Here is a 14,474-nt window from a genome sequence, read left to right on the forward strand (position 1 = left end):
ATACCAAAGATTTCCTTGCACGATCTGCGTTTTGTAACTTCTCCCGCACTCAACCTCTCAGCCCTGTAAATCGCAAACACACCCTGATAACAAAATTCATTAAACCTTTTACAGTGATGCAGGAGACTACTAGTAGAGAGTGACCACAAGACGAGTGCCTTGCTTGACCAAAGCGATGACTATTTATAGATCTCTGTGCTTTGAAACTTGTGTAAACCTCAGTTTTAGAAGCAGAGTTTTCTGCTGAGCCTTTCACCATCCTACCTACGTTGTGGAGTTACAGGGGCACATCTAATCTTACTGAGACAACTGAGTACAGTGGGCAACTGCCCTTGAATTTAATCTAACAGGCCGAGTGTCAAGTTATGTTGCCAAAATCTGCCCCAGAAGAATGCATTGATTGCCTAAATAATAGTTATTGCCCCTGATGATGATATTAGTGCACATGTTTTGCTTTTTATAAAAACAAAACAGAAGCTTCTGAGTCTGGGAAGATTCTTAAATGGCAATCTATTCAAAATGTAATTGATACTTGCATAATTGCAAAAGGCATAGTGTGAACTTTTTGTTTTATATATGTATTTATGTATTTATTTAATTTATGAATTTTACTCATCTACATTTTTAAACATTATGCTTTAAATTATACATTCATAGCAGAGGCTTAACCTGGTATATATAGGGGATGACATTAAGGGCAATTCTGTGATTTGGAACGGAGAAAGAGAGGAACATACCTAGGTCTTAAAAGAATTTGGAAATGAGGAGGTATCCTCTCATTTACCCCATACATCTTACATCCTCGATTGTGACCATGATTCATCAGTTTATAAGCAAAAGGGGGGTATATAGAACCAAAAACTCCTTCGGGATTAGGATCATGTAAATTATGTAAATAATCAAAGATTCAGGTTAAGCAAAGAGTTACATACTTTTTTTCTGAGAAATCCCACTGAATCCATTAGCTTAGGACATTTGTAGAGGAGCTCAGTGAAATGAATCTATCTCCTGGATGATGACAAACTGGAGAAAAAAAAGTCTTTCTCTGTCCATTGAACCATTCCTTGTTGCGATTCTCTTCTGTATATTCCTACAAACTGAATACTGTTGCTTAGGTTATATATTTCAGTGTGTAAGATGTAAATGATCTGTAGCTACATTTTGTATCTTTCGCTGTCCAACCATAACAATATCTAGGTCATTTTGGGATTAAACATACTTTCTATATTGCGTGTATGAAAATAAAATAATTCACAAATGAATTTAGTCTCAGCAAGGATTATGTTCTGATGAATCATTGCTGAAGAGTTGCTCATCACCTTATAGATTCCAGATAAACACTTCAGTCCAGAGGGATACACCATTCTAAGCGCAGAGAGAATCACCCTGTCCAAAATACAAAAGCCAGGAAAAGTAGAAGGAAATCTGCAGCATATTATATTGCCTAGAGTATAAGTACATCATACAATGTCTCTATCTGTAATGTGTCCTAACCCAAGGCTGACTTAATAATGCACTCATGGCTTAACTCAATTATGAGTTAGTAATTTTTTCTCATTTGTGGAAAATTTTCATGTTCTATTGAATGTCCTCTCTATATTTTGTATTAATTTAATAACATGACAGATTACTTTCTGTGCTGTAATACTAATAGTTCAATGACAATCCTCAAATAAGTAAACAGACTGAAAAGCAAGTACAATCATTTTTAGTCAACATACGATTCAAGAAACAATTGACCATTTGAGCAAGGTGAACTTTCTCATTAACCCAAATATAAACTCATTATCACTCATCTTCATCTCAACTCTGACACAGAACGTGTGCACTAACGATCTGGTAGTATGTGATTGGCTTTAAAAACAACAAACTCTTTTAAGAATATACCAAAGTTCCCATTGTTGCGGGTGGGCCTGTGACACAGACCGTGCAAGCTTTTGACAATTTCTCAGAAATACCTCAACTATTAATGTATAGTTTATGTGATAAAATACTAGCTAGTTTTGGAAATTGTGACTTGAAGCTTTATACTGTTAAATTATAATTTTGCAGAAGGTGGCATGTATACTTTGATGCGTTCATGGAAGACATATGAATGTTATGGCAATGAATTAGAAAGCTGATGCTGGTTGATAAAGGACCCCGGAGTTTACACTTTTCATACTTTTACAGTCCTTTGAGGTAATTTTATGTTCAGATGTGTTTCTTTCAGAGTCATGTCTTAATACAGTATTTATAAGTGTTATGTGTTCAGCTATAACTAAAAAACAGATAAACTAAACTTATGATTTATGCATGAATATGTACTCTTTATAGAGCTAATGTATGGTTAGTATTGGAAAATGATTGATTTTAATACCAAATTTCATTTTGAATAGGAGTTATGCATGGAAACTGTTATTTGTTGCATATTGTGGAAGAATTTTGTATATATTGTGTTGTGATGACACTCTGACCTGATTTGAAAAGCTGAGGTGCTGAGTTTGTGCATTAACTGCAGGTGGTGTTGGCTGTGCCTATGGTCAAATGTAAAGGGATAACGCAAACCTGGTTATTCTTGTAACTGCGCAGGGCCAGCTGTACAGTGCAGATAGGAGGATAGCAAGTGAGGAAAAAAAAGTCCATGATTCCGTGTTAAAACTTAAAAAAAAAGAAAAACAAAGCTTGAACAAATAGTGATCTTGACAATACAGTCTAGACAAAACATTAAATAAAATCCCTTTTAGTCAAATTTTTCAAAGTAGTTGCTTTTTATCTCATGGAGATATACATTGAACCAAGTGTCTTTTGTGTTACTAAAGAGACAATCAGCATAGACATTGTAGAAGTGTTTTCAGACTAGCAATTTCTCCGTGTCAAGCTTGTATGTTAAAAAAAAATCACAATTTTAGTTTGTAACTGGAGTTGGCATTCTGATTTTGTTAAGCTAATACACAAAGATTTTACATCTTTTATGTCACCATGTCCAGAAGACAGACTTTCCAAAGTTTAATCTTCAGCAAATGCTTTCGTAGTTCAGCAGGTTAAGACAGCTACAGGAAAAGAGAAAATAGGCTTGCAATATTTCCTCAGACTCAAGTAGTCTGGTTTTGTTTCAAGTATTACAACTCATTAAAGCATACTGCCTCGATGAAATAGAAATGAAAGGAAATAAATTAAGTGCTGCCATCAATCAAAAACAAGAACAATGACAAGATAAACACTGGAAATGGGAGGCACTTAGTTGAAATGAATATTATTTATTTCCTCATTCTATTTACTAAAATGAGCCAGCTGGAGTTTGATAGTGTCATTTGGAGTTTGCGCAGATCATATTAATATAAATGGAAAACAGTCGTATTGATCCAAGTATTTGGTCAATGCGACTGTCTCAAGTTCTAATTCCACGCTAGCTTCATACATAAAACAATTGGAAAAACTCACTGCTAGTAACATCTATGTATATTAGTTTGCCTTCTGGTATTGAATTGTTTTATTTGAGTTCAGTGATTCTGCTTCTAGTTAATAAATTGTGTGTGGAATGATTGTTGGATAAAGGTAAATGAAGATCTAATGCTAATGAACAGATTACTCTACAGTGAAGTTAGTAAATTAATTATGCCCATGATCTATAATGTTCTGTCCATAACACAATGTGAGACAATTATCTGCTTCCTAAGACACTTTCATGTGTGTGGGGATTCAATACACCTATTCATTGTTATTTCATCTTGAGTATCATAGATGCAGCATTGTAATTTCAAAAGGACCCTGGTTTAGTGAACATGTGCTTGTGTGTTGGTAACATGAAACTCCCACACGGTGGTCTAGTATACATCTGTAAGAATGCAAAGACAAATAGCTGAACCCATTGTGACAGTTGTAACTTGAAATGTCTGAGCAACTGAGAGTTGAAGCTTTTCTCTGCATTCCAGTTATGAAAAATGGTTGCAGGTCACTACAGTATGGCATTAAATATTAAATGTCAATCGCCAAGGGAAAGTGGAATTGCTTTCCAAATGTTTCAGATAGCTGCACATATGTAGTGGGGACAAGGGGAGCGTGGAGGAAAATTGATGTCAAATGGTGGCTCACATGAAACAATCCATCATTAAGCAACTGTCATCATTATTATTAATTATTAAGGTTACAATGTTCAAGTTAGCACATTTTAAACTGAAAAACAGATTCTAATTTCAACTAACAGAGATCTTAGGACCTGTGATTAGAACCAGATGTTTTTCAGTGGCTGAATATACATTGGTTTTGAGAAATTATTCAAGGTGCGAAATTGTGTTAACCCAGCTGTGTAGGTACATTAATCAGAATGACCATTTCGAACTTGACAGTTCTACACCTGTTTTAAGTAAACCAATATAAAGCAGATACCAGTCTTGTTTCTATGCACAGGTCGGTTTAAAATTATTATTTTTAAGGATTGTGTCTGGCTGAGAGTAAGAGTCCGGTAGTCTCACATAGCAATCTCTTTAAGACTTGGAATTGGTTGACAATAAAGCACCTGAACACTTAATCCTGCTACCTGGTTTTCTTATTTAGTGAAACTTCAAATCACTTTATAGTCAGATAACAAATAATCATCAGTGAATGAAATGTTCTGTGGTGGAATAAAACTAAGTCACAATTTGGTGATTTCACCAATAGTAGTGATGCAATGATATCTCAGTATCTTGAACTGAGTGTTTTGTCTCGCTGCTTTTTTCACTTTGCCCAAATTATTTGCAAATTAATGCTTGACTTTTGACTTAAGTTGGCCTTTTCATCATTCCATACATAGCAATTAATTCTTATGATATCCAGAAATATAAGGGAGAAATTTAATATTTCCTACCCGTCAGAACGTGGACAGCAGATATAACCCACTAAAATCCTCTAACAATCTGGCCATCATCAATTTTAATCTGCTCTTCTGAGCATGCAACAAGTTTGCTCGCAGACCTGGACCTGCTGATGTTATTGAGCTTCCAGCCACAATTTGAACTGTAGCCTGAATGGGAAAGTCTTCATGGTGAATATGGATGGAAGTAAATCCAATACCAGAAATGCCCAAATGAGTAGAATGTTTAGTCTCCCATGCTCTGCTTCCCTCCACCCTCCCCCCACCTCACAGTATTATTATCACTGCCCTATTCCCTCCCATCAGATCTTCCTGAAACCTCTTTCCTTGGGATTTATCTTGTTGTCTGAAATTGTTCCTTTGGGCTCCTACCAGTCAAATTTCTGCTCCCAACAGCAGTTGCTTCCACTCATTCTCCGCAGGCAGCTGACTGGTACCAAGCTTCAGGGTCTCACACTGCCAAGGTCCAGTTGAGAGAGGGCTACCACTTGTCTCACCCTGACTTTTAGTTATTACCACAGTTCAAGAGATTTTGGTCTGGAGACATTGATATACAGCACCCACTAAATCATGTCCCATGCAGAGATTCTTGCTTTTAATTACTTAATTGTTAAGTCAAAAATATAACACTATGATGAGCATAAGAAGGAAATGATTGCTTCTAAGCATTTTCTTTAAAGTAAAATAGCTTTGGACCATTCCTTGTTGCCCATCCTAATGCAATTCACATTCAGGTTTTCTCTAACTTTACATAAATATAGTTTCAGTGAGATCAAGAAGCTTATGTTTTACATGCAGTACGATTTCTCTTATATTTTGTCATTGGATCCCTATAAAAAATTGAATAAAGTCAAAAAATAATATTGGAAGTGCTATGATGGAAAACGTGTTCTTAAATTTTTAAAGAGGATGAAAGCAGATTAGACAATATCCAACTGGTATTTAACCATACTGTAACAATTATAATATTCCCAATATACTGCTCTGCAATGTGCAATGTTGTCAAATAATGCACAAACTTATTTTAGGGGCTCAGTGACTGAATAATATACAATATCATTCCAACAACCTTTTATGCTAGTGTGTGCCTGAAAATATCCACTCTTTGAAACTTTATAGGAAATCTTTTTTTTTATTAGGATATAAATTGCAATGCCATTAATATTTATTCTGTTAAACTGTACAATTTTGCAATGATCTGACCTGAATGTGAAGGCATTCAATAATGTACTGCAACAAAGTAAATTGCACATACAAATATAAGATGTTTAATCATCTCAAAAATAAAACAATTAGATATAAATAATTACCTCAAATTTATTCAATGTGAAGTTTGTTGTTGCTGCCATGGACCCTCACTAACCAGGTTCTAGCATTTAGAATTCATTCATTCAAACCTATAAGAAACTAAAATGCTGTTTTGGTTACCACATAAAATATATACCTGAGTAGAACGCTCTGGAGTTTGTCCACTTAAAGCAGAATATGTACTGCCCAGTTGTCAACCAATTACAAATCAAAAGATATTAAGACATTCAAGCATTTAAGTGATTGAGACATTTTTCAGAAATCTGAAGCTTTATTCAATAGTGACGTCTTTAGGTGTAATTTTATCTATGATGCTGTCTGTTCTTCAACTGTTACACTTCAGTATGTTATTACCTGCTACTTCTGTAAATGTAAATGAACAGGCCCATTTCCACAAACTCTACATACGGTTTAATCTGAGGACATACAAGTTTCATAAGATTTACACGCTGCCCTATTTGGTGTTATAGGACTTTATTTATATTTGTTGTTAACTGTCTAGGAGTCCAGTGGATTTTTGAATATAAGGGTATTTTAGTATTGTTATTATTTACCTAACACAGTACCAATAAACAGTAAATGTTTATTGTGAATGAAACCAAAGATTAAAATTTCCACACTGTGGTAATACAAATTTTCTATGTATAAAATCTGTAGAGTCTTATGTCGCAACTAAGATACAGATGATATTGTGAGGCTGCCACTGTTGTATAATGCTTTCATGTTGTAATAGCCTGTTCTGGAGAATAATGATCCTCTTCTACAAGGAAAATTAAAGAAATGACGTGGCATCCAGCGTATTGAATTGGTGTGATATTATTTGGTTGAATTTTTTGTCTCTTTTCTCATATTTTTGGACAAGAAATGTAATGAAGTAAGAATTTTATGGTACGGACTTCAAAATGTTAAACAGTTTTTTTTTGTGTAGAAATATAAATGCCATCTTGGCGCATGGTTCTAGAGATTTGGCTGCATTTCTTTATTTATAGCTTAGCTTTGTCACCTTACTTATTTCATACATCTTATCTACTGTGAAATGCAATTATAAATGTAGACACTCTGTTCAGTGTTGTTAAGCTATTGAAATGGGTAAGTGTTCGGCACTTTATACAGTTACCTAACTCTTGATATATAGTCCGGTGTTTAGGTACTATAATCTTGTCATAAACTCTCCATCAGATACACAATTGTGTCTTTCTATTTGCATCTTGTCAAAAATCACCTATTTGTTCATGCTTTATTGTCATTACTGTGCTGTAAATTTTGACATTTATGTTCAATAAATTATTTTCTATCATTCACTAATAATGGAGTCCTACACCTGGCATTATTAATTTAGCTTGTGCCAAGCTCATTGCAAAATTTTTTTCTCTGTTTAATATTGTGTAGTGAAAATCTGGTAAACCCTGATAATGAGATTGCATTCTTATAATTATCAATTTATAATGAATGCCACATCATTTGTCTGCTATATTTTCAGAAGACAAAATGCTGGTAAACTGCGTGTTCTTGTGTGAAATATGCTAGCTACTTGCCTCCAAATTACCACCACCCATGTCATACTTTCCATGTGCTACTCCAGGAGCACTCAGCACACAATAATTTCAAATAGCATTGTTTTGCAGGTTCACAGAAAGGAAACCAGAAAGAATGCACACTTAGGAAGCATTTCACTTGATTTCAGGACATCCAAAAGTCTTTGCAAATAATTAATTATATTTGTAAATGGCAATCCATTTGAACACAACAAGCTCCCAGACACAATACGAAAGATGGCTGAAGATGTTTGTTGAGGGAATATATAATGCAGACCACCGGGTGAACTGCTGTTATCATTTTTTGATTAGTGGCAGATAGAATCTTGATATAATAACTCATCTGGAAGACAGAACCATTGACAGTGCAGCATTCCCTTAAGCATGTTACAGAAATACTAAAAGACTTGGTGTTGTATTGAACTTCCTGCAGACATTATGTACTCAGATTCTGTAATGAGACTTTAATTCAGGACCTTATCTCTTAGATGTCAGAGTGTTACCACTGAGCCAAGATTGAGAAATGCTTGCACACTACTTGTTGCACTTTCATTTTGTATGCTGTTATAATATTTCAAACCCATTGTACCCAGAGCTTACTGATTTATTACCTATCCATTTGATCATGTTGGTGGAAGAATATGGTTTTCTTATAACACAAATATTCACAGTGCAAATATCCTCCTTCATTAAAGAGTTGTTAATATGTGTGAAATATATATATGTATGTGTGTGTATTAATGTATGGAATATTCAAATATATGTTGTATGTTCACACAGATACACATTTGATCTCCAAAGCTAACATTGGCCCATTGTCTTATTCTAAAAGCTCCTAACATGGGAAAAGGGGACAGGGGAATGTGAACAAGTTAAAATTTCAACTTTGATTCTTAATCTAACCTGTTTGCTTTCCTTCATTGAGCAATGCATATTTTGCATAGAGGGCAGCATTAGCTGGCGGAACCAGTCTTTCTTTGGGAAACATGCACTGCCTGTTAACCCATCAAGAAGCAACATTGGTGGCAACCAGGGAAGTACCCCGAACCAAAGGAAAATCTATGGTGAGTAATAACAATGTGAATGTGTGGACAGTAAGGGTAGAGCAGAAAGAAGATATACATGACAGAAAATAAAGATTACTCCAAGATATTTCTTTCCATGACTAACGTCATTACTACTGGGCTCTGTGCTGACATGTTTGGATTTCAGAAATTCAGGATAATAATGAATACCACATCATTTGTTGCCTGTACTTTCTGAAGACTATATGCTGGTAAACTGCGTGTTCTTGTGTGAAATGTGTTGGCTACTTTCCTTTAACTTACCACCTCCCATGCCATACTTTCCATGTGCTACTACAGGAATACTCAGCACACAATAATTTTAAATAGCATTGTTTTACTGGTTTACATATAGAAAGCAAGAAAGAACTCATACTTAGGAAGCACTTAACTTGACTTCAGGACATCAAAAAGTGCTTTACAATTAAATAATTACTTTTGTAAATGGCAAGCTCTCTCAGATAGATGGCTCATTAATTAATCCTTAGATATGATATCACCATTGCACATTTTCCATCCAAATTCATGGACGTCCATGTTCACCTAACTGCCTTACACAACAATAAAGGCATAGAGAGGTCAACCTCTCCGTAGTCAGAACCCTGTCAGCTGTGTGAACTGTGGAGTCACAAAAATGGAACTATTAGTTTCAATTTGAAGCTATTTTAACAAAAGTGTTCTTAGTTTGCTCTAAGCATTGGTTTGATTGCAATACCTTCTGATTTTTTTCTATGTTTGTAAATTCCTGAATATTTTCAAGTGTGCAATTGTTATGCAGATCAACATTTCATAATATTCCAAGATAAATGAGATATCAACTCTTATGAGAAATTAGTTAAGAAATAGCTTTACAGTAGGAAAATCACATGGCAACTTGTGAATTAGAAATTAGGTTTGAAGATTTTACACTTAAGATGATTTCTTTTAATCAGCTTTGAGATTCAAGACTAAAACTGTATGACACCAATGTTAGAAGAAGATTCATGTCTGGAAAACTTTACATTTCCCAATAGGAATGAAGTAAAATAAATTTCTTGTCAAATTATGAAACATGAAATAATTGACAGTTTATTTGTGACAATGTCCAACTTTTGTTCATTTACACATTTTAAATAAGTATCCCTTTCGGATAGCACAGTGTGAAATTTAGTCATGAATTTTGTGTTATCTGTTCTCAACATTTCATCTGTTACTAGAATAGTCCAGAGAAAATGAAGAGTACACCATAATTTTGGCATTAAAACTTAAGGAAAACTTTGTGAGGTTATGTTCCCAGGTTGGAGCCTCACCAGACAAGAGTAAATATCAAAGTGTAGTGTAGTGGTAGTGTCCCTACCACTGAGCCACGCAGTCTAAGTTCAAATCCTGCTTGCTCCAGAGGTGTGTCATAAGCACACCTGCGTAGGTTGTTTACAGATATCAAGATCCAGGAACCCAGCTGGAATACAATAGAGATAGCAAGAACTGCAGAAGCTGGAGTCAGAGATAATACAGTGTGGAGCTGGAGGAACAAAGCAGGCCAGGCAGCATCAGAGGAGCAGGAAAGCTGATGTTTTGGGTCAGGACCCATCTTCAAAAATGGGGAGGGGGAGGGGAGCTCAAAAATAAATAGAGGAGAGGTGGTTATAGAGCTGTCTTTGCAGTCTATGTGAAACTCCCTGCTGTGATATAGCCTCACAAAGTCACCCTTATAACATTTCGACCTTTAAAGAAAATTTCCAGCCTAATTGGAAATTAATCACGTCCACTTTACTGGGCAATTTAAAGGAGGAAATCTTACCTCTTTATAATAGAAAGAGAGAAATGGAAATTGACATCACCAGTGATACAATGGATTTCTACCATGTGTTAAAATAGAAATGACAGTGAGTAATGTTACTGCACTAATGTTCAGTGCACTAGTACCAAGTTCCTCTGTCGTACAATGTTTAGCCATGTAGTTTAAATAGTAAAAAGGAAACCGCAATAAGCATAACAGGCATTTGTGTGATAACATTACCTTTACATGTTGTTGGTGTTTTTACAAAATGTATAATGAACAGACGTTTGGGATGAAATCTTCCAGAGATCTCAACAGCATGAGCTTCAGTGGGAGGTCATGCAAGACCTCGGGCCAGACCTGTCTCAATATCGGAAGCAACTTGATCTAAATTCCAGCCATTGAGGTGGGATTCCCATTAGGCAATGTTGTATTGTCTATGAAGAGGGAATATTGTTTGTTAACCAATGTTTTAACTGCACATCTTGCCTCATTGATATGTAGCTTCCTACCCTACCATCTAGATGCTGTGAATTCTCGATGTTGAAGTCAGAGCAGAAACCTGGCAACTTCAGCTCGCCCATGGTGCACCTTGCAATAGCATCTCAAGATATGATCTGTGGGCACCAGCTGCATGCACCCCATGTCCACTGACATTGGGGTCCCCTCATTGGCACCTCTACAATCCACTTGCAGGCTGCTTCAGAAGTACAGACCTGCACTGAAGGGAGCACCTTCAACTAGCAATGAAAGGCTGCTGCAAGGATATTTTTAACATAAAACAGGCAGCCGACTTAGATCAGAATGAAAGCCAAGACTGTTCGCTTGCTCTCTTAACACTCACTTAGCATCCATCTGCATGCTTGCAACATCCATGCCTTGCCTTGCTATGCCGTGTTCCACCTGTTCATGCTTTGGTGCCTCAGCCAGAGCCTAAAGTCCATCAACACTGCAGTACTGACGTTCTCTTTACACTTGCTGTGCACCAAAACATCAATCTAATATCTATAGCATATGCTGGCTTCCTGCACAGTGAACATACTGCACGTTTCTTCAACCAAATGGCCAAGTCAGAAGGTGGGTGGGGTCTAGTCCTCAGTCCATTGAAGGGAAGGCCGCTGTCAATTGGGGCGGCCGGGTACTGTCAGCCCAGATAAAGTCTGTACACTGCCCAGGGGCTTTGTTGTGGTCACTTGTTCACATGGGCTGGTCATGGTTCAGGGAATCTGTCCAACTACAGTCTGGGGAGTGGGAAATGGTCAGCCCTGTATGGCTATCACAAGCATCAGGGGAATTGTGAAATGTCAGTCAGGAAGCAGTGAAGATAGCGGTCAGACACATATTGGGCCTGCTTGTTAAAGGAGGTCTGAGATCTGGGGTGAATACAGTCCTGGGGGGTCTGTTTGGTGATCATTGTGGAGAGTGCAAGGAGGGTCTGTGGGGCGAAGGTGACTTATTGCCAGAAGAGGGGGGTGCAGTCAAGGCTTGGGAAGGGTAGAGCAGAGGCATGTTTGAGGTGGTTCAAGAATGGTGATGGGGAAAATCATGGTATAAGGAAAGTAGACTGAAATAACTACACAGGGGCTGGTATCCCGTTACCAAGTCATCCTTTATTTACTTGTACACAGTACACTAACTGTGGCCAGCCAGCTCGGAGTCAGTCCCCTGAACTGAGGAGATTCTAATCCCCTGTTATATTTCTTTTCCAAATCTCCTGGGTTTTTTTTGTGCGTGTGTAGGTGTGATACAGAGTAAAAACACCAGCTGACTAAATAACTTTATTGATAGTCCATCATCAGGAAAATCACCCATGTGACCAAAGAAACAGTAGCAAGCAGAGTCCCTCTGGAGGCAATGCCTATGTGAACGAAAAATTGAGGGGGAGGGTAGGGATCAAACCAAAATAGTTCAAGGGGGAAATAAAGCACTCCACACCCCATGGTGCCCACCTCTCCCAAAAGGCATCGAGAGCGCCAGTGTACACTGCATACTCCTTTTCCTGGGACATTCCCCTGGTTATATTTGTCAGTCAGGGCTTCCTGATTGGGGTTGTCAACCTGAGCCAATCAAGGATCTCAAATTCACTGAGGTTACCTGGTTCCAATCCATATGTGGAACAGCACTGGAGGGCAGGATAGGCTATGTGAGGGAGTTATTGGCAGTGACATCCACTATGGCCTCCCAGAGAATGCACAGAGCATGGTGGGTATCATGAAGGTGTTGGCCAGGGCTCAGATGGAAAGGAAGACCTTTGGAGGCACAGCTCAATGAGGTGGGTGTTACAGTGCTGTCAGTTCCACCACAATCTGTGTAGTCTCCCATCACTTGCCATTCGGTAGACACTAACTGCAACTGGAAAATAGCTGTGACAATGTGGTTGGTTGGCTCGCCGAGTTGATTCGTTGTTCCACAGATGTTTCATTACCCTGCTGGGTAACATCATCAGTGCAGCCTCCGATGAAGCGCTGTTGTGTTTTCTCGCCTATCATTTAAACTCTGGTGTCCGTTGAGCTGGGTTACCTCACTTCTGGTTTTCCTTCGCAGTGGAGTATATAACCACAACATCCACAACCCGAGCTACAAATCTACTCTAAAACCTTAGCTGCGACAATGTCTACATTGGGGGTGTGTCAGTGTCAGCTTGTTAGGGAAAATCACCGGATCCATGTTTCCTGAATACCAGGGCATCGAAGAGGCAAATGGTTTGCATTTGCGAACTTGAGCTTCATTTCATTTGCAATTATTTCATTGTCCATTTGCAATGCATGCAGAGTGAACCTGCTTAGGGTTCAAATACTGGTCAACAATGATTTGCACCATCACATTGGTCCTTGTGAATTGAAAACTGGCATCCCAATGATGCAAATGTTAGCAGTAATGACTTAAGAGTCGAATGATGACCATGAATACATTATCAATTGTTGGAAGAACCCATTTGGTTCACCAATGTCCTTTTGGGAAAGAAACTGCTGTCCTTACGGTCTATATATGACTCCAGACCCATGGCAATGTGGTTGACTCTTAACTGCCGTCTGGGCTATTAGGGGTGGGCAATAAATGCTTCCTGGCCAGTGATGCTCTCATACTGTGAATGAATAAAAATCAAAAATTCAATGATGAGTTTCTTGGTTGATGTGGCTCTGGGATGGGAAGGGGGTCAGAGCACAGCAGACACTTTTTCTGTTGATGTCACGTGTTGATCACTCAGCTGGCTCAACATCTTCACTGAGTTGATGCATTCACTGAGGCTGGAGCTGGATAAATGATGGAGACATGGTCCTTGTTATCTGGGTCCTGTATGTCTCACTGCATGGAGCAGTGTATGCATCCCTGATCTGCAGGCCATTCCAACACTGACTGTCCACAGAGCTCAGAACCTGTTCTGCTTCTTCAGTTTCCAACATAGGTCATTGCAGCACAAGTCATGCACCAACCCAATCATTGGTGGGATGTTAGTCACTGGGCCTGACTTCATAAAAAGGGAAAGGTGGATGCAGGAGGACCAGGGCCAAAGGCAAGTCCAGGAGCAGCAGAAGGTTACCACAGAGCCCAAGGAGCACCCAACTCAGGGAGAGGTCACAGCCACAGACCCCCTCAGGATATATGAGGTCTGCAGGAAGACCAGAGATTTTTGGCCTCAGCTCCATTTCCAGAGGATGAGCAAGGCCCAAAGTTGATGTAGGCTCCATCCACCCTGGGATACTGTGATGCTCAATGTGGGTTCTGAGGGCTGCAGGAGTGGGAGGCCATCTTCTCCCGGTGACTGTGAAGCTGAATGATGCATTAAACTTCTCTGTGACTGGCTCTTACCTGGCAGTAACAGGTGACCTGTGTGGGATCCCTCAGTGCACCCACAAATACATCAAGACAGTGACCGGTGCCATCTGTGTAAGATCACTCAAGTTCAGTTTGTTCCCCAATGACAAGGTCAGTGCTGTAGCCTGGACAGTAAGGTTCAGGAAAATAGTTGGGTT

The sequence above is a fragment of the Rhincodon typus genome, chromosome 29, assembly GCF_021869965.1.
Source record: "Rhincodon typus isolate 14 chromosome 29, sRhiTyp1.1, whole genome shotgun sequence".
Classification (NCBI taxonomy): Eukaryota; Metazoa; Chordata; class Chondrichthyes; order Orectolobiformes; family Rhincodontidae; genus Rhincodon; species Rhincodon typus.